The following is a 13687-nucleotide window of genomic DNA, read 5'->3' as shown; positions in this document are numbered from 1 at the left end:
ATTTAGAATTTTGTATGCATACCAATGTTTACATGCACGTAGTAAATAAAGTTATGTAAAATTCAAAGCACTTTGTTTACAATTAATTATTTTTAGATGTTAGAATAATTTTATTAATTTCCTTTTTATGCATTTAATAAAGTTATTAGTGATGTTGAATTGTGTTGTAGTTTTATTCTTTAACAAAAAGCTTCTACTAAATGTACTCTTTAAAACAAACGAAAAACGTAAACTGATAAATTAAAAAAAATAAAAAGCGATCCTAGGCCCCGGCGAGATTCGAACTCGCGATCTCCTGTTTACTAGACAGGCGCTTTAACCAACTAAGCCACGGCGCCGATTGTGTGGGATACTGAAAAATAACATTGCTATAACTGTCGGTTTCCACTGTCGAAACAATTGTATAAAACAGATTGTCATATCTATCATTCTTTGAAATGCATTAGACAAAACCATTTCTTGTAAAACGATAAAACCTTTATTCAATGAACAGTAATTAAAGGAAAAATAAGTCATTAATAAGCAATTAACGTAATCTAAATGTTTACCTAAGTAATTAAATCCACAGTTTCTTATCAACGTTTACTTACTCTGAAGTAATTAAGTCTGAAAGTTAAGTTCTAAAGCTCTAAATCAAATTTAATTATTTCTCTGCTAACGAGACTTCGCACAACGATTGTCGATTCCCAATTGTTTCGCAGCCAATTCAACTCTTTCGTTGCACAACTAAAAATGTAGTGTGCGCACTTCCACATAAGTTCATAAGCTCAGGAATCTAAGCGCGATTAAACAATTGTCTGATAGTTCAGTCAAAGGTGTACGCGTGCTCTAAATATAATTAGTAATTATTTTTATAACCATTTATAACTGGTTGTTCCCGAGACTTCCAACGCGGAAGATCATTAAAAATCACAAAATCAAAAGAATATTCGAAAGTATACCAATTGCCATTTATCCCACTATCTAAACCTAAGCAAAGCTCTCGAAAATGACGTATTTTAATTTGAATATTTGTGGCGCCGTGTAATTGCTAAGGCTTTATAATAGACACTTACTAAAATGACTAATGATATGATATCTAACACATTTTTGTAAAGATACTCAGCAGTTATTTACATTTTATATTTTTAATGGAATAAACGTAAACTCTATTGTTCCTGCGAATCATACATAATCATCATCATAAAGTTTAGGTGGATGGATGGATGTTTGTTAGAGTTTGTAGTCAAAAAGGCTGAACGGATTTCGATGAAATTTGGTGTAGATGTAGAGGATAGTCTGGAAGAACACATAGGCTACTTACTTTTGTTTTTTTTATTCTACGCAGACGGAGTCGCGTGCGACAGCTAGTTGTAAAATAAAACATTTACGGTTGTTGATTTTTTTAAATAAATTTCTTTGTCATTTATTTTCACTCTTATAAAATTGTCAGTACAAAAGGGTAGATTATATATTTCTACTTGCATAATGCGGACATTTTGTGAATGCGATAGAAATTTATTCAACGCTTTCATCGCAATGTAACATTGTTTAAGATCTCTCGGAGGTAACGAGGGCAATAAAACTCAATAGAGGGTGATTGCGAGCGCCCTCTACACAGAAACTTATTAAGATTCCATTTTCTTTTACCGAACGATTCATTTTCTTGTTTTTCCTATATTATTTTTGGAGTTTCGATAGAAGCAGATTTTATTTACCTGGAAGTAGTGTAGGAGTTACGAGAATTTATACAATATTTTGGTAAGACTAAACAAGCAATGTAATATTTTTTCCTAGTGTAGAGTCAACTCATTCTTTTTCACAAATTCCGCTCATAAATTCTATTTCAATAAAAAATTCTAGTAGAAAATGTCGCATAATATCGTTATATCAAGAAAGTTTTATTTGATTTAGTCTGCATTAATACAAAATGTATCGCTTTCATATCAAACTCCATTTTGCGGTTCATTGATTCGATAAATTTCGACCTCTAGTTTTGAAATGAATGTCAAACTTTGTATAAGAAATATAGGCATATTTTATCTGTATTAAAATCTGCTTATTTTCTATGACATTTTCCTTAATGCTGTCTTTTATATTATGTTAGCTTTCGCCCGCGACTCCACCCGTGTGGTATTAAAAAAACAAAAATAAGTAGCCTATGTGTTCTTCCAGACTATTCTACAACTATGCCAAATTTCATCGAGAATTCGAACCATTTAGTCTATAGGCTATAGTGCTTGAATGTTTATCTAGAGTACCTAACTTATGTAGATGCCTAAATACTAATAAAAATGTATGTTTAACTAGTATTTCATAAATGTAATAACTATTTAATTTGTTGGTCGAAGTACTCCCAATTGGCCATTTTGTTTTGCCGCGCGATGATAACACGAAAAAGTTAAGTTATACAAATAGGTAAGGTACTTTGAAAAGGGGCTTCGTATGATTTCCCTCGAGAAATAACATGGGAACTGACATTTACATAGTGTTATTAAATTCTAAAACAACCATCCAAAAAGTTCCTTACACATGAATTACTGTTGCACAATGTTAATCTATACTGATATAAAAAGGATAGTTTTATATTTGTAACAATAAGGACCTGACCCACCAAATTGTGAATTGTTTGATAACAATACAACGTATAAAATATATTATGGAAATATTGGATTTTGTTTTCTATCTGACAGTGACGTCATTTTTAAGCTATCTGAGCCACTATCAGCTAGTGATAGGACAGGCCCTTAAACTCAAAAACTCCCGATCATATTACAAAAAATCTTTCATCATTAGAAAGCTAAATTATGACAGTTGATACTAGATTTTTTATTCCACGAACGATGTCGTCTGCAAGAGGTCGTGTAAAATTCCTATATACTCTTTACATAGCTTTTTTGCCGAAATAAATTGCTCTGCCGTCTATTGTTTTAAAAAATGGAATAACAACATGCTTTGTAAATGTTTCGTTAGTGAAAACTCACGGTAAGACAGCTCCGGCTACACTAAATTATTAACTTTTCCCTCCGTAGTTATTTGTCCCTGGGGCGTGTTGGAACTTTAATGAAACGACAAAAGCTTTTCCTTACATCGCATGATATAAATATACGATAATAATTTATGAAAAGTGGATACGGTGTTTCACTTATTAAAATATGCTAGGTTACAAGAATTCCGTCCAGAAATTTTTAATCAAGTTCTCAACAGGAATTGATTCTAACTTCAATTACTAGATCTGATCCTAACAAGTTTAAAAAGTTAAAACCGTTTAAATATAAGATTACAGACATGTCTATTAGCTCATGTTTTCATTTTTTCACTTACATGTAGTTTGTTTATACATGTTAGCAATAAACGGTTTATGTGCGAGTCGGTCGTAAACTTCTGGAATAACAAGCTTACAACATTGTATCGTAAAAATATATTATGAAGGCCCCTTCTGTCTTATATGATGTTTAATATGTAACAGTTTAACGCTGGGTTGCTGAAGTTTCTATCTATTTTATCATAAAATAGTGATTCATTAGTGTTAGGTTGATATACATATAAAACGAGTAAAACTCCAATTATGTACATAGTTCGGAAACGTATTTCATGAATTTATCGAACCAAAAACACTGACGACTGGTTTACGTAGCTGGGAATCCTGCCATAAGACACAAATAATGGTTCAAATATGTTTGATCAAACATTTTGTTAAACAAGCACAAACGCATCAAAATTTCATACTATTAAACAAGATTTTGAACGAAGCCGAGCTTTTTTTGGATTGCTTGCGAAATAACCATTGATTTGTATAAATGTTTGAAAATTATAGCTTTCACTTCGTTTTGATTTCAACGCCCTATTTGATGTTAATGACAGTTAAGACTATCTTTATTTCCTCACCACCGTTAACAACTGCTACCATCAGCGCCAAAATGGCGGATATCAAATAGTAAAAAACACCACGTTTTATAACCTGCCAGTGACAAACACTTTTTTTCTTCTTCTTTTTTAAAGATAATACTAACTTAAAAAAATAGACGGTTGTCGGTCTACAAATAAATAATTCATTAATAAAATAAACCTAACACAGGTTCTTAAATTAGATTTCTAGTATAAAAGGTTTTGTACAATTGACAGTAATATAATTCTACAAATTAAGTAGTCGTCGTCCATTTGTAATGAATCAGATTACGGAGTTAGCACTTTGAAGTAGTTTCAGCATTCAACAGAAGGGTTGGAAAGCTTTGCGGTGTTAAGTAAATTTATGTCTACTTTAGTGAATATTACAATTGTTTTAAATCTATTGTTTACAAATGCGTTCAAACTATTACTACATACTATGATAATAATTTATTATTACTTTGATCGTTTCAAAAGGTAGCCATACCAAAACAAATTGAAGAAAAGTCGTCAAAATCAACTACTTTTTGTTTAATTTTTTTTTAATTTAATTATATGGCCTTGTCGGTGTAGCCACCTCCAATTATCCATCCTTTTGACATCCTAATGATACTAATAATTAAACCTTTTAATATTTTAAAGTATTCATATAAGAATCTATATTGAATAATGATGTCCATTCTGTGTAGATCTCAACAATCTAGATAGAAGAGTGTCTAAATTATCTGCCATTAAAATTCGTATCACGTAGCGCAAAGAGCCTGGCATCCAGTGTAAGATCCCGTGGGAACAACAACATTGCAATAAAAATAAATATTATATTACATTGAACGTGATATTTTTAAACAATAATGCTTAGGTAAAATGAAATTTATGTAGAGCTTAGCGTTTTAAAAACGGTAGAAAAGGTGTTCGCGTAATGTTTTTTTTTAATAGTTATGAAAAAGCGTGTTCTTCTTTTACTTTAAACGTGGATTTCGTGGGGGTTTTTATTTGTTTTTGATACTTTTTAACGTCATTTTTCGATATTATAGAGTTTGGAAAATTACGAATCGAATTTAGAGACTTTTAAAAAGACTTTTTAATATAAGTCAAGTAATATAAATAAGGTTTATTAAGAGAAAGCTACAGTAAGAGCATAGTTTTTTTCATAATGCAAGTTGATTACCGTGTGGTAGAGGGTATAATAAATTTCCCCGTCCTTCGGGAGTCGTAAAATTCAGGTAAGAATAACATTCCTGTACATTTACCTTTGTACATATAGAGATAATTATTAATAAAAAGTAGCCTATGCATAAACAGACTGTAATACTCTAAATATTAACCCGATCACTCTTTCTGAAGTTACGTGGCAACATCCATACATTCATCTATCTTTTTTAATACTATAATAGGTGATATTAAACATATTTTACAGTAAATAAACCAATAATAACACAAGCTGTAAACAAACATTGTAGACGAGTCCCAACGTTTGTTTGAACAACAAACTAAATTAACTGTTCTCGGTTTGTATAATCCAGTCGTACTGTGTATCACAAACATTGAGCAAATTAACCTAAAATAAATAATAAAAGCTAATAAATAAAGTTTAATTTGCATTAATTAAGTAAGTTCACTTTTGTGTTTGAAGTGTGTATAGTAGAACTGAAACGTTTAACAGACTGTTAATATTTTGCCTACACTCTTTTGAACTGAGCAGTCCTACTGTTCAGTTAAAACTATGTTGCCATATAGCTTCTTTGAAGCTTTATTTATGCAACTAACCTAGCTATTACTTGAGGAGCTAAGGAATTAAGATGTTATGAAGAAATTAGTCGACTGGAAAACACTTAATTTTTAATCAACGAGCAGGAAAATTGCTGTCATAAAATACACATTCTGCCATCGTAGGCGTAGGCAATCGTTTGGAATTATATTACGTTAATTTTGTTGATGAGATATTTATGACGTACATTTATAGCTTGCAATTATAACATGTTTAAGAACGCGCATACACCTTTGACTAAACTGTCGCACAACTGTGTAGTCGCGCTTTGATTCCTATGAGCTTATATGGAGGTGCGTACAGTACTCGATTTTTAGTTGTGCAACTAAACAGTTGAATTGGCTGCGAAACAATCGACAACAGTTTGATAGTTTAGTGAAGTAGTTTAGTTATCGTTGTAAAGAAATGTTACGCGTTGAGAGGACGGGATATAAACCAGAAAGTGTTACGATTGAATGTGGATGGCTACAAAGGTATAGAAAGACCGAAGAAGCTATGGATGGATTGTGTGAAAGACATGATTAAGAAGGGAATGAATTCAGATATGACGGCTGATAGTAATATGTAAAAGAGCAGTACATTCTGTGCTGACCCTTTATACTGATAAGGGCAAGATGATGACGATGCTTTAGATTAACAACATCTTATATTCCCTAAAATATTTCATGATCATAACCAGTTCACTATACTTCCCAACCGAGGAGCTCGGATCCTACCCTAAAATACTATTAAAGTTCAGTATAACCTAATTTTCTGTTGCGTATTTTTTATTCAATATATTTATTTCGATTTCTTTCACGCATTCATACCGTGTATTGGATATGGTAATGAAGTTACGTCGGAATAAATTTAGCAATATGAATGACGTTAAATTTATAATATTACTTTTATCTTTCCTTGATATTAACAGATCTTTAAAAAAATGTTTTCTTTAAATTCAAATATTATTATATTAAAAATTATTATTAACTTTAACTTTACTAAATTATTATATAAATATTATTATCATAAAAACTTATGTTTATTAACATAAGTTTTTATGAACAGAATAAGCAAAAGAACTAAACCTTCTGGTGTTGAAAAAATAAAAAAATGATTTTTAAGTATGTAAAAAATAGAGAACACATTTTTACCTCCGATAAATATAAAAATTAAAATAGATAGTTGAGATTTTTTACTTTTACGAAGTTTACTTATAAGCATTGTCTTAGACAGAGTAAAATCCTAACTTCTCTTCAATACCTACTTTAATAATACTTTTCAAAAATATACTAACGGTCGACTTCGAAACTATCATCCTAGTTCGTATTTCATAGGTTTCGTGAGAAAGAAACCTTAGGAAAATAAATCCTAGTTGATGAAAAATAAATCTCTTTTGATCTGCTTAACTGAAACCTACTACCACCATTTTTAAGAATTTCAGTCTTCAGTTCTTTCAGATTACTTATCTAAACTCTACTATTATATCAAACATATCGCAAAGTAAGCTAGTATTGGTAAAATGACTGAAATATACCACAAAATATGAAATGCTTTTAGTAACACTAAACGAATATTTAATACAAAAATATTATAACGTACAGGGAGAGTAGATTTTCATGTACAGTCTTACGAAACACAAGAAACTTAGTGGAAAAGCTTGTATTTATATTATTGCAAGAAACTTGCAAGCTTTCGCGTTTGTAATGTTTATAAGCAAAAAGTTAACTGTAATAAATGCAATTAAGATTACGTTGAAATTAATAATTACAAGATAAAAGTAGACACGATCTATATTTAGGTTAGTAGTTTTAAATCGCTTTAAAATGATGTTTTAAATACAAAGAAAATGTTCAAGTCTAAATTATTATGAATTTTTATACTAAAGGGTTCTTTGACGTAAACTTTTCTAATTCAGTCAATTTCATTATGTAAAAGGCTGTAAAAGCAATAAAAGGAAACCGTTTCTTCCCCAATTTTATTGCAATATAAAACGACAATACACTTTGAGTCTTTTAAATTTATTCAATTTATTTTGAGAGCTTTTAAACGGTATTTGCTTTCAGATTTTTAATGCTAATTATGTATCTTATTGGTGGGTTCACTTAGTCGAAAAATTTGTATGAAAATTAAGCTTATTCCTTTTTGAAAAAAGAGAGACAAGTTGTTTGTATACAATTGTTTCGACAGTGAAAACCGACAATTATAGCAATGTTATTTTTCAGTATCCCAAACAATCGGCGCCGTGGCTTAGTTGGTTAAAGCGCCTGTCTAGTAAACAGGAGATCGCGAGTTCGAATCTCGCCGGGGCCTAGGATTGCTTTTTGTTTATTTAATTTAAACCATTTTACATTATTTCAATCGCGTAATATCTTTATTTTCTACTGGTACCGGGGATCTTGTTCACCGAAAACTTGTTAAAAAAAAACTTTCATCTCTCTCATTCTACTGTGAAAATTGTGACAACGATATATTTTACTACAAATTACAATTTCAGGTTGAACTGTCCATTAGAATTATAATCGAGCATTTAATTAACAAAGTAATTAATTTTAGTTCTGATATTTAACTAAAAGGTTTCACTGAAAGGTATTTCAATTTATAATTTAGTTTAAGCGTTTGCCCTTTAATCTGGCATATCGAATATGTCAAAGCAATCTAAACCAATCAGCTTACCCCAGCCGCGGCCGTGTGGTGGAAATCCCATTAACTTCAAACGCCTGGGGCCATAAACGTTATAGCCAATAACGACGTAAACATCGACAGCTGTCACAGAGTATAAAAAAACTTCCACAACAACTTTACAAAAATAGTTAAGTAAAACTTATGCAAGACAAATTAACTAATTTTGCTAACGTTTATATTTTTTTTTTTTGTTTACTTCATCCATACTTCGTATGTAATAATAATCTTTAGTGTAATTTATTTTAAACACGATAAGATTACACATAAAGGGTTGAAACAGTATTTTCAAATATTTAGAAGAACATTTGATAAACTGTAAACTTGCGCGTTCTTGGGAAATCACCTGGCAGTTATCCTAACGTTTGCTTATGTTTACCTAAAGGTTTGTTTATCAAAACAAGTGAATACTTTACCTGTGGTGTCTTATTATACATATCTATTGTTTTACGGCAACCTTAAATACTATGGTTCTTTTTTTTAAATACCTTGGAGACCCAAGGTCATGTCCTCGCATCGTGCTACTCCAGATATTGTATTCAACGAATCAGACATCTAACAACAATTGTAGCTTTTGCCCGAACCTCCGTCCACACGGAATTTAAAAACAAGACCTTAGTATGTGTTTTTCCAGACAATGTTCTAGAATTGTGCCTGTCATCGATATTGAGCCGTTCTAGTGATAGCTTAAGCTTTTTTTTAACATAAATAAACCAGCGTTTGACCATGACTCCACCTAAGCTAAGTGCAGACGCGGCTGAAGGATAGAGCGCGCTAGCTCAATAAGTGCCGATTTACACTGCTCTTGAAGGCACCCACGATATATCTTGCTTGCTGTATTAATAAGCCCTTCTAGAAGGTTCCCTTTTACTGTACAAAGTACAATTGTAATAAAATCGTTGAAAGCTATTCGACAAAAACGTAAATTGAAAACACGTCACAAGCACGCGTCGCTTAATTTGATCGTAAATTTGACGGGAATTTTATTATTCGCCCTTTGGTAATATTACAAGTTAATTTTGATTCCAACCTTTTTACATTTAATATTGTTCCATAGTTAATAATATAAATTAAGTTATTTAAAGATTGATATTAGCTGTTGCTCGCAACTTCGCCCGCGTGAAATTAAAAATATAGCCTATTTTGCTCACTGATAACGTAGCTTTTTAATGGTTAAAAATTTTTGAAATCGGCCCAGTGGTTTTTGAGTTATTTCTATACATACAAAAATACAAAAATAGAAATCTTCCCCCTTTTTAATATAATATACTATAATGTAAAGATATTTGATGTAACGTTAGTGTTTGTTTTAAATAATAACATGTTAGGGTTGTTTGTGGATGCATAATACAAATTCTACTTTCTTATATAACTTCCCATTTATACTAAGAAAGGATGTTTTTATTTTCTCTCGTAATAGAAATCGCAAACTTGTTATCAACTTTCAGTGTAATTGCAAACTTTGCAAATAGAATAGCAAACAATAAGTTGCGCGGAAATTCTAAACTACTTTTGGACAACACAATTCTGTACAAAGTTGTATGTGTTGTTACAGTAAGAGTTAATAATAACATTGTTATCTTTGTAAATGTATTGACATTTTAATACATGTACTTTTTATTATTATTTCATCTATATACGTAACTAGCTGTTCCAGTGCGGCTTCATCCGCATGAAATTATGAAAAATTGATTTTATTGTTACATTTGTCAAATTATCAATAGCAAATGTCAAAATGACATGACATGACAAACCTTGACAATCTTGCTTCCTTATGTTGGCAGCAACTTATTGTCTCTTTCCCACATTAGGGTTTTTATCCAAAACATTTACTCCTTAAATTCAATTGCGTTAAACTATATGCCTAAAGCGTGATGTAAGTGTAGGGCTTTTTATTAAAAAAGGAATTATTCAAAAATATGCTGTAAATGCTGACATCTTAGGCAACAAAGAAGTGTGTGTTTACGCTTTATTATAGTATATCTAGTATCTATATACGTAATAATGTACAATGAATGACTAAAGATCCAAAATTATGTTTTGATCCAACTTACTACCATCTTAATTTACTGGCAAATCAACTATTGCAAATTATACAAGTGTCATGTATATCATGTACTAAAACTTATCCAAATTATTGTCTTCAATTTATAAGATGCCTAAAGGGGTGAGTAAAGACTGTATTCAAAAAAAATTAAGTACACTAAGCCTTCAGTTTTAACTGTGCAATGTGTAGGCAAAATATAAACTGTCAGTTAAACTGCACAATTCTCAGTTTACCTAAGCACCTTCAGTATTAAGTACGATTAAACCGTACAGTTAATACCGAGCGTATAGCGGGCTTTAGTCATATATGTACTATAAACAATTTCATATGTCAAACTTTATAAAACTTTTGTTCGAAACTTTAACTGACTTCGAGTAACGTTCGTTCCCGAGTTTAGTTTCCTTTATAAACAAGTTAGAGAATTCACGATCCACCTATTTCCTATTGTTAGGGAACTCTGGGAGATTTATGTGAAAAGATTTTGTTTGAAGAAGACAGAGAATAATTGTATTATAAAAACAAGCTGTTCCCGCTGCGGCTTCATCCGCACGAAATTATAAAAAACTTTATATTGTTTACATTTGTCAAATTCTCAATTGCAAATATCAAAATTACCGTTACCATAGTAACCTTGCTTCCTTAATGTTGGCAGCTTGTAGTTTATGGTCCTTTTCCCACTTGAAGGTTATATTCCAATATATTTACCCCCTAAGTTTAATAGCGTAAAAATGTTTAGCCTAAAGCGTGTCGTAATTGTAGGACTTTTTATTAAAAAAGAAATTATTTAAAAATATGCTGCGATTGCTGACATCCTACGCCACAAAGTAGTGTCTGCTTACGCTTTTATTATATTATGTTACATTATAAAACATTTAAAATAGTGTTAATGGCGGTTGATTGTAAAAAAAAAAAACTTTCACGACGGTAAAAGGACAGAGAATTTATAGCACAATTTCTTATCGCAATTACATAATTTTCGAATTTATAAAAATTTACTCACAAAAACTTTTAAGCTTTTTTAACAATATGAAACACATTTCAAATTATTTGGGTCCAAAGATAAAATTAAATATAGGACCTTCATATTTCATAGTCCCTTAAGTTTTGATAAATGTCCAGTTTGCGAGTTTTCATGCGTCGTGACAATATTTCAAAAAATATTTATAGCAATTATTTCCAATTTAAAGTCGCGAGCAACAGCTAGTATTTAATAAAGGCAGTATATTTATATTTCTTAGTATTGTTGGTTATTTAACAATTCCGTTACTTTTTAAACAACTTTCCAAACGAAGCAGGTTATTAATTCCTTTGTCTATAGTTTTATTACCTCTTCTGTATATAAAAAAAGATTAGTAGAATAAATAAAACGATCATGCAAAAGTGTTCACAACATTTTATTGCACAGTGTAACATTTGTATAGAGGTCTATCAACATTAAGGACCTCAGAAACTATTGCACCGGACTGTACATCAAACATAACAATGGCAAAACTTTCATATTTACAAGAAGCATTTTATCCTAAAAGAACACAGCCGTACCATATAAAAACTACTTTGGCTTTACATTGACTCTGATTTTGTTAATTACATTATTGACGACTCTTGTCTTTTACATCAAAGACAACATTTAACAGCAATATATCTAACAAACATAAAAATTCCAACTATTTTCCATAGAAACATTCTCGACATTAGAACGACACATTTTTAATTTTAGTTCACACAATTGTCTACACTATTAGGGTTTTAAAATACTAATACATAATATTATGTATAAAATATAAGATATGCTGTGAAATTATAATCTAAGGTCTACAATAGAGGAAGCACAAATGTTTGCACAACACAGAGTTAGTTGATTTGCACGAGATTTATAAAAAATCTTTATAACAACTGCCGATCACGAGGCGTTCGAGTCCTGCGACACAACCTATTCTTAAAGTATGCATCCACCGCAGAGCTAAAAACAAGGAGATGATGATAAAATGGTACTTACTTACTCGATGCACGCCTTACCGCCTGCAGGTGCCTGCTTTCGGTGTCAGCGATGCTGCCTGCAGATGCACCCGTATTGTTCCAAACGAACAACCGAAAAGCAAAGCGACCCCGTTCGCTAACAAAAATGACACGCCCGTTGTATTTCGCGTTATTGGACAAGCAACCACTTCCAGTAACCTTAGAACTCGCACTTTAAAACCAACCGACACGCTTGGTTGCTTGCACACACTACTGCCCGCGCCAACCGTACTAGAGAGGGATTCAAATCTACCCACTAGTGCGAGAGAATAGAAATGCGCCCGGTTACCCGCAATAACCCGGGCCGCGAAATTTAATCTATAATGTTCGCTTTTTCTTTCTTTTTCGTTTCAAACCCGTATCACCTGTACTGAACTCTGTACGTGATCAATTTATGAATTGAATTTCAAACTTAAATATAGTGTTCTTAATAAGTGATTTACTGTGCTTTTATTAATTATATCAAAAAGTAAAATACAATATTTATATAAATTAAATATTAAAACCTAATATAATGTGTTTAATTAGACATAGACAATTGTCACCATTTTAAAGTGCATAACATTTTTTTATGAAATAAAGCAGTTCTTTTACACTACTCTATGCCGATAGTCAAAAGTGTAAAATACCCTGGATCCAGTGCTCTGTTTCTTTACATACATCAAATTTAGGAAATCATTTAATAACAGTCAAAGTAAATTCAAGTGAAACACTTAAAACACCACTCATAAAGTTCTTAAGCCAAAAAATACTTTACAAAGAACTTAATCGTAAATAATGTGAAGATTAATTAAATTTATATAAAAAGAAACAGAACATTGGGCACATAATACGGTATATAAACGCATAAAGCTCAAGTTTCTCTCAAGAAGTTATAATATAGCGAAGTATATAAAGCTCAGACTTAGGTTATTTTCAATATGATAAAACTATGATATAAATTTTATTATGCACGTATAAAACAATATGGTTTTATGTCCGCATAGTAACTGAAACATAACTCAATAAATATGCGAGAGAACGCATCACATAATAACTCATTTTTTATAACAAAAGTAAAACTTAACTATACCTAAAGAATCTGTTTCTACCATATTGTTCTGTAACACAATGACATTAGAATAATATTGAATAGGGTTGTATTTATATAATGAAATGTGTATTTTTCCATAATTTAATAAATGTTCATAAAATACACGTGCGTGGTTAAAAACAAATAATCAATACATTTAAAAATCTAGATAAGTGTGCGTAAAAACTATTAAGATGTAATTAAAATTACTGAGAAAAATCATTCAAAGCTTGCCCGGGAATATAAAATCCTGGAA

The 13687-nt window shown here is 31.0% G+C and overlaps 2 non-coding genes across 2 annotated transcripts; one reads left to right on the top strand and one right to left on the bottom strand.

Annotated features, from left to right (window-relative positions):
• Positions 1-264: 264 nt before the first annotated feature.
• Positions 265-338, bottom strand: Trnat-agu. The gene has a single exon. It is a non-coding gene; the product is annotated as a tRNA-Thr (tRNA).
• A 7515-nt stretch (positions 339-7853) lies between these two features.
• On the top strand, positions 7854-7927 carry Trnat-agu. Its single transcript has one exon. It is a non-coding gene; the product is annotated as a tRNA-Thr (tRNA).
• Positions 7928-13687: the final 5760 nt, after the last annotated feature.

The sequence above is a fragment of the Papilio polytes genome, unplaced genomic scaffold (assembly GCF_000836215.1).
Source record: "Papilio polytes unplaced genomic scaffold, Ppol_1.0 DF824269.1, whole genome shotgun sequence".
Lineage (NCBI taxonomy): Eukaryota > Metazoa > Arthropoda > Insecta > Lepidoptera > Papilionidae > Papilio > Papilio polytes.
Note: the sequence above shows the minus strand (reverse complement) of the source record. Positions and strands in the feature narration are given on the sequence as shown.